The sequence below is a fragment of the Saimiri boliviensis genome, chromosome 15, assembly GCF_048565385.1.
Source record: "Saimiri boliviensis isolate mSaiBol1 chromosome 15, mSaiBol1.pri, whole genome shotgun sequence".
Taxonomy (NCBI): Eukaryota; Metazoa; Chordata; class Mammalia; order Primates; family Cebidae; genus Saimiri; species Saimiri boliviensis.
The window spans coordinates 78,472,048-78,483,606 of NC_133463.1; the positions used below are offsets into that span (position 1 = coordinate 78,472,048).

Consider the following 11,559-nt stretch of genomic DNA (forward strand, 5'->3'; position numbering starts at 1 on the left):
ATTGTTTGAATCTGGGAGGCAGAGGTTTCGTGAGCCGAGATCGCACCATTGTACTCCAGCCTAGGCAACAAGAACGAAACTCTGTCTCCAAAAGAAGAAAAAAAAGAAAAAGTACATGACACATGATACCTGCTCTATGCTCCATAACAGAAAGTTCATGTTGCCATATAGGAGACCAAAAAAAAAAAAAAATCACAGAGACCCACCACGTGATGCTGATGTGAGCCCTGTTAAGAGGGGCTTTCAGGCCAGTCACGATGGCTCACGCCTAAAATCCCAGCACTTTACGAGGCCAAAGCCGGCAGATCATCTGGGGTCAGGAGTTTGAGACCAGCCCCTGCCCTACAAGGTGAAACCCCGTCTCTACTAAAAGTACAAAAATTAGCCAGGTGTGGTGGCATGTGCCTGTAGTCTCAGCTACTCAGGAGGCTGAGGCAGGAGAGTATCTTGAACCAGGGAGGCGGACGTTGCAGTGAGCTGAGATCATGCCATTGTACTCCAGCCTGGGTGACAGAGTGAGACTCTGTCTCAAAAAAAAAAAAAATTAGAGGTGCTTTCTGCCAGGGCCATAACTCCCACACACACAGTCCAGAAAAGTGACCTCACTCCCTAGCTCCTGCTCTACTCACCACCATCAACCCACTGGCCTGTCATTCACGGTGTTTGGTGACTCTCTCTGCCATTCCAAACCCCTCAGAAAAGCTTCTTCAATTCCTGAGTGAGAAGAATGGGCCTAGTAGGGCTGAGTTTGAGTTAACCCAAAGAAATAAACCCAAACTCCTTCATTCTCCAAGCTGCTCAGGCCTCAGGGGATGTGTGTGGGGTGGCCGTGGGGCACACAGTATCACTCCCCACATGGATCCATCACAGGGCCTAGCACACAGTAGGTGCTCACTCAGCGTCTGTTCTGCTGTTGAATGGCAGGATGCATCTCACTCCTCCCTCAAGACCTGAAAACTTGAGAGTTATGAGGCCACGTTTAGGAATGACTGTAAAATACTACCTTTCAGAATACATAGAAATCCCTATTTGATTCTTTCATTTGCAAGCCTGTTTGATCTGTCTACATACTGGTTGGTCTCTGGTGTCCCAGGAACAGAGGGCAATATACAAAACCAGAGTTTAGGGGAGCAGAGCAGACATTTTAGGAAGTTATTGCCCAAGTTTCACTTCCACATCGTCTTCTGCATTCTTCTTCAACTCTGGTTTTGAGCAAAGCTGGGGCTGGTAAAGAAACTTCCCTTAGTCTACATGTTCCTCTCCCTGAGTCCCAGCACTGAGACTCTGTAGACCAGGAACTCCAATTATTGAGTACCCATTGACATATACCTGACATAAGCATATTCGGACATTTTCTAACCTAAGAGCCACAACAAGCTGGAAAACAGATCCTGAGATGCCAAGAGAAGTTATGCAATGTGCAAAAAACTTCACAGATAGGGAGTTGAGTCTGAATCAAAGAACTCCTTGGCTCCAAGGTCCTTGCTTTTCAACCTGCCACTGTCCTTTTTCAAAGGTGCCAACCACCCACATTGCAAAGTGTTTCATTTTTCATAAAGGCCCCTGAGCATTTTGAAAGCATCTTGAAGAACTGTCCCCCTGCATTAAATTCAGATCCCATCTCTGCCAGAAGAATAGCCCTGGACAAATCAGACAGCTCTCACCCACCTGTGACTATGTCCCACAGAGGAAGGGTGTGTATATGGAGGGCTTCTGCTAGATGCTTTGATACACATTATCCTACTCAATCCTCCAAACATTCCAGGGAAGCAGGTGATAGTAGCCCAGCTTCATCAATGACAATTCTGGTTCTGCAGTGGCATGTGATCTGCCCAAAGTCATGCAGTGCTAAGAAGCAGGGCCAGGGCTCCATCAGCCCTGCCATGCCATAGGCTTTGTTGAGTGAGCACTAGATGTAAATTCCAAAGAGCTCAAAGCAGCCGGACACAGCCAGTGACAGGAGACTCTATTAGGCAGATGAGGAAAGAATGGAGCTTTTCTTCCTCCTACTACCCAAGCCTGTCCCATCCTTAACTCCTCTGCACAACGGGGCCCTCACTGTCCTTCCCCGACCTTCTTATCAAAGGATGCTCCTGCCAGGACGGGGGAAAGACAGAGACAGGATAAGTCTCTTGCATGGTTTATGTTGATTTCAAAGCTGTCACTTTTCCCATGTTAGGCCTTCTTTTCCACTGCGGATTTAGGTGCTTAGCACCCTGCTGAAGGAAGGTCAAGGGCAGAGATACATTCTGAACTAGGGAAGGACTCCAGTCCTCAGCATCCTCCTGCTCTCACAGCATTACTGCTAAACATAGCAATGGATGCAGATGGCAGGCACTGTGGAGCGGTGAGCAAAAACCAGGCTCAGGAGCCAGCAGCCCAGGTTCCAGTCCTGACTGTGCCTCTTGGTCAAGATGCTTCCCCCTGGGGGGGGGGGGGTCCCAGTTCTTTTGTGTGTTAAAATCAGAGTACTGGATGCTTAGGCCTGAGACTCTGAGCATGGGGTTTCTGCTCAGTCCTTGCAGGCCGTCATCACATGGGGCAGCTGTTCAGCTCACGCTGCTTCTCCTCCTCCCCTCCCCATGTCAACGGCTCACAGCACTAGGCCCTTCCCGGCTTATTCAGCACCTGCTGGCAGACAGAAGCAGTTTCTCTACCACTCTTTCCTGTTCCCACTGTAGCCTGTCCTGAGGTCCGCCCTAGGCCTTCGTCACGTTGTCATATGTGTGCTTTGCATGTCTGCCTCGTCCACTAAGCTACCTCGGGAACCTCCAGCATCATACACAGACCTGCACTGTCAGTGTCAGCCTGGCTCCTGAATGAATGATGGGAAGAAGGTCAGGTTGGATGATCTCCTGGCCCACTGCACTCAAAGTGTGGTCCACAACCCAGAGGCATCACCTCATGTGCAAAAGTGTTCAAAATGCAGCATCTCAACCCGCCCCAGTGCCTGCTGAGAACCTCCAAGGGAATCCCCTCATGATACGCAGCACACTCAAGTTTGGAAAACTCCTCCAACTCCTCCCTCCCTTGCTTTTACCACCTAGAAGCCTCCAGAATTGTGAGCTTAGCAGGGCTCACTAAAACATAGCCCATTATTAACCAAGGAGATCTGCCTTAGGAACCTTCTAGAAGCCTCGCCACTGACTGTCACAAGCAGAATCTGAAATGGGTAGTGCCTGGGGTGACTCCTGGCACACATCACTCACTGGCCCTCTCCAACTCTCAAGGAAGCCCAGGCAGCTTTCAATAAGGCTGAGGAGGCTGGACGTGGTGGCTCACATCTGTAATCCCAGCACTTTGGGAGGCTGAGGCGGGCAGATCACCGAGTCAAAAGATCGAGACCATCCTGGCCAACGTGGTGAAACCCCGTCTCTACTACAAATACAAAAATTAGCTGGGCATGGTGGTGTGCACCTGTAGTCCCAGCTGCTCGGGAGGCTGAGGCAGAAGAATCACTTGAACCCAGAAGGCGGAGGTTGCAGTGAGTCAAAATAACGCCAATGCACTCCAGCCTGGTGACAGAGTGAGACTCTGCCTCAATTTAAAAAAAAAGAAAGAAAAGAACACTGAGGCGGTCAGGCGCAGTGGTTCACGCCTGTAATGCCAACATGTTGGGAGGCCAAGGCAAGTGGATCACCTGAGCTCAGGAGTTCAAGACCAGCCTGGCCAATATGGAGAAACCCCGACTCTACTAAAAATATATAAATTAGCCAGGTGTGGTGGTATGTACCTATAATCCCAGCTACTCAGGAGGCTGGGGCAGGAGAATCACTTGCACCCAGGAGGCAGAGGTCGCAGTGAGCCAAGATTGCGCCACTGTACTCCAGCCTGGGCAACAGAGTGAGACTCCATCTCAAAATACAAAAATTTAAAAAAAAAAAAAAACTGAGGCCTGGCAGAGACAGACAGACTGGCTGCCCACTCACCCGCACGGGTCCCGTGTCCACGCTCAGAAAGCTCTCTTCCCTCATTTTTCTACTCTTGACATTTATTCAGCTTGTAAAAAAAGGATCCTTTCCAAAACGTGTCTTCAGTTTTTTAATAAACCCTGCGATTTCTTTAATGATTTCAGATTATCTCAAATATTTATAAAAAATCACTCTAAGCAACACTTCTTTAAGCAAACCTCCTCGTCGACTTCTATTATTTATATATTTATGAACACAATGTTCAAGGAGCAGATGGCAGCTAGTAAGTCCTCAAAAAGGAGGAAAAAAAAAATCAATGGGACAGAACGTAAGCTCCGTGACTCGCCTGTCTACTCTTCTCGACAAGCTCTGGTACGCTCATCTTTCCATTCAGCGGAAGCGCCACACAGAAGTCCACAATTGGTTTGAAACAGCACACTTGGACTTCATAAAGCTTGGAGGCTCCCTCTGTAATCTAGGAATGACCTGCCAGCCAAGGGCTCAATTCCCAAAGGAAACGGAAGCTCTGTCGAGAAAGGGCAAGGCGATGGATGGGGAGACAGATGCTGGGACCAGGGGAGGGGCAGAAAGCACCAGCAGCCGAGGGAAGACACAGACATTTGCTGAGCACCTGCCAGGTGCCATGCTGTCTGCTGTGCACTTCCCATGCAACCTCTGGGTTGATTGTCACAACAACACTTCCAGGTGGCAACTGTTAGTCCTCATTTGAAAGATGAAGAGAAAGACAAAGAGAAAGGAAGTATCTTTGGCCAAAGCCACAGAGCTGATGAGTGGCAGAGCCAGGATGCGAACCCAGGCTGTCGGGACCCGAAGGCTTCACTGCCTCTAGAAGAAAAAGAAACAGAAAAAAAAAATTGCTCTTAACCTCATGCATCCTAGTCTAGCAACGTTGCCTTTCTTTCAGTCTGGGGAGGCCAATCGCCCTGACTTTTAAGACTATGAAAGACTTAATTGCCAAAGTTGTACTGAAGCTAAAGGACTTGCTCCATTGGAGAGCCCAGAAAAGGAAAGTCTCAGCTGAATGCAGGAAGGAGTCGATGTGAAGTTTACAAGAAGATAGGAAATGAGTGTCATAGGCCCATCAAGAGTTGAGTTTACGAGACAGACAGAAAAACAGGGGCGGGAGGACAGCCCTCATCCTGAGAAATGAACGAAAAGCAAAATCACAAGGCATCTGTCTTCAACAGGCCTTTATCAAGTATTTCCTTTAGGGAAGAGAAAAAAAAACCCCTTCACTTCTCCCACCCCAATTTACTTATTTCTAGAAGCTCCAATTCAAGCTAAAACAGAGAGATGAATCTGGCCTTTGAATGCCTATACCAGGCGTCCCCAAACTACGGCCCGCGGGCCATGCGGCCCCCTGAGGCCATTTATCCGGCCCCCCGCCGCACTTCAGGAAGGGGCACCTCTTTCATTGGTGGTCAGTGAGAGGAGCACAGTATGTGGCGGCCCTCCAACGGTCTGAGGGACAGTGAACTGGCCCCCTGAGTAAAAAGTTTGGGGATGCCTATACGCTTGCTGAGGAGACAGTGATTATTCTGCTGTTGGTGATGATAACGATAATCGTGGGTAGTGATCATCATTATATGGGGTGTGCAATGGGAACATGGGCCTTTGCTAAGGGTTTCGCTTACGCTACTGCCGTGAGCAACAAGACCCCATAACGTATGTGTCCATTTTACAGATGAGAACACCGAGGCTCCAAGAAGGGAACAAACTTGGTTCCATGCACATGAGCAGTAAGAAAGAAAATCGAGGTGTGAATTTGGATCTCACTGTCTTACCGAGGCGCCCCAGGAGACCGATGGGGTGGGGATCCTTTTGCCTGTTTAGAAATGGAGAAAAGAGGGTTCCAAGAGTGTAGTGACCTCTCGAAGGCTGCATAGCCAAGAGACAGTGAAGGTGTAGCTGATAAAATTCAGACTTAAAACACTGCCTTTACAATGCTCACTGGCGGATGACTTCACTGAAGACAGCCAAGTCCCAGACCGCCAAAGCCACATGAACGGTGGTCTCTTCAATTAAAGAGATGGCAGTAATGCTGAGCACGGCTGAGGCCACAACCTCCTGGCACTGGCATCCCTCGGGCGTCCTTCCTGTGCTTGGGTCTCTGGATCCTGATGCAAGAGCTGTCAGGGACCAGGAATCCACATAGGGAAGAACCCCGGGAGAACCATTTCAAGGCCAATTGCAGGCCAGTTGCCCTTGAGAAGGAAAAAGAATGTACATCCTCAAAGAGCAAAGGGGAACCCGTCATGCTTCTGCTCATTCTGTCAAAAGACACGTACTGTTTCCTGCATGTGCCAGGCAGCAGGTCACGTGCCAGAGCAAGCATAAAGACCACTCAGGTCTGCAAGAAGCAATGTGAGCTCTTCAGGCCGAACACTAGGCGAGGACCCTCATTCTGCCCCTTCCTGACTGAAGGTCTGGGGCCAAGTCCTGCAGTCTCTCTAAGTCTCAGGAAAATGACACCCTAGCTCTCCTTTACAGGTAACCCTGGCCGCTCCACAGCTCATTCATTCAAAATGAATCTGGGCCGGGCACAGTGGCTCACACCTGTAATACTAGCACTTTGGGAGGCTGAGGCAGGGAGGATCCCTTGAGTCCAGTAGTTTGAGACCAGCCTGGGCAACATAGGGAGACTCCATCTCTACAAAACATTAAAAAAGCTAGTTTGGCCGGGTGCAGTGGCTCAGGTCTGTAATTCCAGAACTTTGGGAGGCTGAGGTGGGTGGATCATGAGGTCAGGAGTTGGAGACCAGCCTGGCCAACACAGCGAAACCCCATTTCTACTAAAAATATAAAAATTAGCCAGGCATGATGGTACACGCCTGCAGTCCCAGCTACTCAGGAGGCTGAGGCAGGAGAATCGCTTGAACCTCGGAGGTGGAAGTTGCAGTGAGCCAAGATTGCGCCACTGCACTCCAGCCTAGGCAACAAAGTGAGATTCCATCTCAAAAAAAAAAAAAAAAAAAATCAGTTGGGCATGGTGGCACACACTTGTGTTCCCAGCTACTTGGGGACTGAGGTAGGAAGATGTCTTGAGTCTGGGAGGTCAAGGCTGCAGTGCGACACGATCGTGCCACTGCACTACCTCAGCAATACCGTGAGACCCTGTATTTAAAACACACAAAACAAATCTGCACATGCTCAAACAGCAGCGTGTTGCTGTACAGAGGGATGCCCTGTTGACATAAAAATAATAATAGCACTTCAGGGGGTTGGGAGTTGGGGGACCCACATAGCTAAGGACCCTAAGAGAGGTACCCAGAAGACTTTGGGGGCTGAGAGAGGAAAAGGGGTGGCTGTCAGAGAAAGCAAAATTAATTAAAAATCTCCCAAAGTGAAGGGCAGAAACATATATCAGCCTTTATCTGAAAGCCATCTCCCAGTCTCCCTGTGCTGGAACCCACTCCAGCGTCCTGCATCACACACGCTGCCTTTCCGGGTGCTGTGAGCCCGGCAAGGATCTAGACTGCAAATTCCAACGTGCCTCCCCAGAAAGAAAACTCAGGCCAGCTGACCACTTCTGCCTGCTGACCAAGGTAGCAAAGCCACCTCTTCAGGCTTCCCCCCACATTACAGGAACCCCAGGCCTGGGAAACCATCCCAGCCATCAGCCCTGGCTCAGCCAGTCCTCAGGCAGTGGCAATCAAAATGATGCCTTCTTTAGATTTTTCTCCCCCAATGCAATCTTCCAAGAATGAGAGAGTCTCAAAGTCAGAGATGAAGCCCTTTTTCACAATGGAGTCAGTATCTTCCCAAGACGGTCTTCTCAGAGAGGGAAGGAGTCCATCCAACGCAGATGGCAAAACGTGGCTCCCTAGGTATCGTGGATGGATGTCACAGGGCAAGGAAGCCAAAATGTGGAAGCACACCGGCTCACCTCTCAAAATTCACCGCCCACCCGTTCATCTCACAGTTATCTATGGGATGCCTCCCACGTGCTCCAAGGCACCCTTTCCAGGTGCTGGAGATGCAGAAATTCAAGGTGACTGGCAATGACACTTTCTATCACTGCGCCCCCTCCAGGCCAGGAAATCTACGGTCGTTTTCTCAAGGTTCTACTAAACAGCAGCCCATTTTACAGACGGGAGCCCAAGACTCAGAGCGGGTAAGTGGCTTGCCCAAGGTCACACAGTTAGTAAGCGGCAGGGCCAGGCATTAAACATAGGTGCAAAGTACACGTGACACTCCCCTGCAGCGCCAGTTTCCCACTCTCTCCCTCCGCACCCCTCCACCTCTCGAAGCAGGGTGGGTAGCGAAGACACACCCCAGGGAGCACCAGCATGGGCAGCTCTCGATTCCTCCTTCCTTCCAACCCTGACACAGGACACACGTTCCAAAGGACACACAGGTTTCTCCCACCCCAGTGTTTGTGTCCACAGCCCCAAAAAAGCCCTGCCCGCTGCAAGGGCACCCACCCGTTAACACTGAACTTCCATTTAAAAAGAAAGATGGTGAAGAGATAAAAGGCGGAGAGGAAGTGCTCTTTAAACACAGGCGGGTGGCTGCCTCAGGAGGAAGTCCTGAGGCCAACGGAGATTTTGTTCACCCCCTCTAGTTCCTCAAATCGAAGGCAACTGGCCTTCCCAGCCCCTGATGGGAGGTGGTCGGCGGCCTGCGCCGCTCCCCGGGTCAGTCCCCGGGTCAGTCCTCGCGCCGACACCTGGCTCACAGGAAGGGTCTGCCCGGGAACCGCCACCCCGACCCGAGCGCCCCCTGCCTCGAGGCGCACGACGCGCCGCTCCGCAGCTGGGTGGACCCGGGCAGCGGCCCCGCGGCGCGCTCCCCTCGGGTCCGCCCGCCGCCCCCCGCGCGCTCGAGGCGCCTCCCCTAAGACCCCCGCGCCCACAGGCGCAGACGCCCCCACCCCGGCGGCGCCCCGTGTCCGCCCGGCCCGGCGGCCCGGATGGCACCCCCGCCTCTCCCCGCACCCATCACGCGCGCGCCGCGCCCCGCGCCCTATGCCCCGCGCCCTCTCCGGGGGCAAATCGGCTCCAGGGGCGCGCGCGCGGACCGGCCGGGCGGCGGCGCCTTTAGAGCCCCGGCACGTACCTGGCGGCCCCAGCGGGCGGGCGAGGGGAGCGCGGGAGCGCAGGAGCCTCGGAGCCTCGGAGCCTCCGGTGCCGCCGCCGCCGCCGCCGCCGCCGTTTCCGGGTTGGCGGGGCTCACGTCACGGCCACAGGTTTGCGAGCGGCCCCCGCCGCAGCGGCAGCAGCAGCAGCAGCAGCAGCGGCCCGGGCGAGTGCCAGGCGAGAAATAACTATAAAAGGAAGAGGCGCGGCGAGGAGGAAGAGGAAGCGCTGTTTACCTTCGAGAAGCCAAGCCGCCAGCGCTCGCACAAAAGGAGGACGCTTGCCTCGCGACGCGCCTCCCCCCCGCGCCCCGTCCCCGCCGCATCGCGGGGCCCCGGCGTCAGCGCGCGCCGCGCCCCGGGACCGCCCCGCGCCAGCCCCCACCCCAGAACCCGTGCCCGCCTGGCCCGTACCCTCCCGAGCCGGGGCGCCGTGGGCCTGGGACAGTGGTGACCTCGGGCAAGTCACCGCGGGGCGCGCTGCGGCTGGGGGCCGTCGCCCTCATCGTGCCAGAAGGAAACCCGGCCCGGGGAGGCACAGCGGTGGCCCCCAAGGTCACGACCTGTCATGCAGGGCTCCGCTCGAACCCCGCTCTCCAGACCTGTGGGCCGGCCAGGTTCCCGTCCCTGGGTGGCTTTCCCCTCACCTGGACTTCAGGAATGGTGACAGCCCCTGCCCGGCTCACCTCGCAGCGGGGTCAGTCGGAGGATGTGCGGTCCACGCACCCGTTCAGCCCTCCCGCGGATACTCACTGGGCCTACTAAGTGCCCGGCTGTTGTGGGCCCTGGAGCTGCAGCTGCGAACCCAGACAAAATTCCTGCCTGCGAGGGGCAGCGGGACCAGGTCGTAAATACCTCATGGGTCTGATGGTGCTAAGTGCTGTGCCAAAGGAAAAATAAAACGGGGTGAGGGGACAGTGCAGGATGTCGGTGCTACCCTAAGTGGCTCTCCAAGGACTTTGAATTTAGTACAGAAATTTCCACATACATAAAAAGCTCCTCGCCGTAGGTCCAGTTTCAGGTATTCTGGGAGACCTCATCTTTCCCCGGGTCTAGAATGGCACAGAGTGCATTTTTCTCCCTCGAACGGGACGTGCCTAGGAAACTGATAATCTTCTCTCTGCCTCGTTCCCCTGGCCCTGAAGCCCATCCTATCATTATCTTGACATTCAGCCAGAATTTCTCGTCGAGATAGACAGTGTTCTCGCAAGTATCTTTCTGCTGTCCTCCAGCAGGGTATCAAAAGGGTCTATTGTCTTTCCACCTCCACCTCCAGCTATGGGGGGTTGGGTGTGCTCACATTATACTCAGTGCTGAGTCGTTTCTTTTTTCTTTCTTTTTTTGTTTGTTTGTTTGTCTGAGACAGAATTTGGCTCCCTCGGCCAAGCTAGGTAGTGCAGTGATGTGATAATTCACTGCAGCCTCGAATTCCTGGGCTCAAGCGATCCTCCCACCTCAGCCTCCCCAGTGGCTGGGACTACGGGTATGCACCATATGCTCCACTAATTTTTAAACATTTTTATACAGATGGGGTCTCCCTAATTTTCCCTGTCTCCCCAGGTTGGCCTCTTTTTCCTGAGCTTAAGGGATCCTCCCTGCCTCAGCCTCCCAAAGCGTGGGGATTACAGGCGTGAGCCACCGCACCTAGCCGGCCATTTCTTTAACAAAGGTGCCTTGAGCCTTCTCTTGGCCAGGCCCAGTGTTAGGAGCTGGAGGCACGGAGATGGTGCCATTTCAGCAGGACCCCGCGGGCCGCTCTCTAAGCTTACCTGAGCGCCAGCGCCCCCATTCCTAAGGAAAGGGAACTGATGTCCACCTTGCCGTGGGGACTGAGAAGTAGGTGGGAAACCCCTGGGTCCTGAACTGTGACCTTGAGGAGAAGCAGGAAAAGGTTTGGAAGAGGCAGAGCTAAGCCCCTTATAAAACGAGCGTTAACAATTCCGAACATGTATAAAGTACTAAGCAGGTGCCCAATGTGCAAAGGCCCATGAAGCAGGTTTACTGTGGCCCAGTGCCATGCACGAGGACACCGCAGCTGGAAGAGAGATGAGGTCTGCCCAAGGCCACACTGATTGGACAGCGGTGGAGCTGGGCGTGTCCCAGATTGTCTGACTCGAGAGCCCATGAATTATCCACCCTGAAGTTTGTTCATCTGTGAAATGGAATGGATAATAATGACTTCATTAGGTTATGGTGAGGATTAAATGAAGTAGCACATATATAGAACCTAATGGGTAGGACCGAGGAGAAAGCAATCACCGTTGTTGTTACTATTATCATAACTCTTGCAATTTACCTTTATTTTTATTTTTATTTTTTTTTTAAGACAGGGTCTCACTTTGTCACCCAGGCTGGAGTGCAGTGGCACAATTTTGGCTCACTGCAACCTCCACCTCCTGGTTCCAGCAATTCTCGTGCCTCAGCCTCCCAAGTAGCTGAGATTACAGATGTGTGCCACCATGCCTGGCTAATTTTTATGTTTTTAGTAAAAGTGGGGTTTCACTATGTGGCAGCTGGTCTCCAACTCCCGACCTCGGGTGATCTGCCCAC

General features: G+C 52.8%; 1 protein-coding gene across 17 annotated transcripts in view; it reads right to left on the reverse strand.

The window, feature by feature from the left end:
• CYRIB (CYFIP related Rac1 interactor B) overlaps positions 1-9,770 on the reverse strand; it is a 169,092-nt gene extending 159,322 nt beyond the window's left edge. For 6 of the 17 annotated variants that reach the window (XM_074387132.1, XM_074387126.1, XM_074387129.1 and 3 more), the window contains exon 1: positions 9,247-9,339. The gene's annotated coding sequence lies outside the window, so the exon portion shown is untranslated. Of the gene's footprint in view, positions 1-8,990; positions 9,214-9,246; positions 9,340-9,656 lie in introns of those variants that run through there. The other 11 variants (XM_074387131.1, XM_074387125.1, XM_039464501.2 and 8 more) reach the window with 4 other exon arrangements.
• Between the last annotated feature and the right edge of the window lie 1,789 nt (positions 9,771-11,559).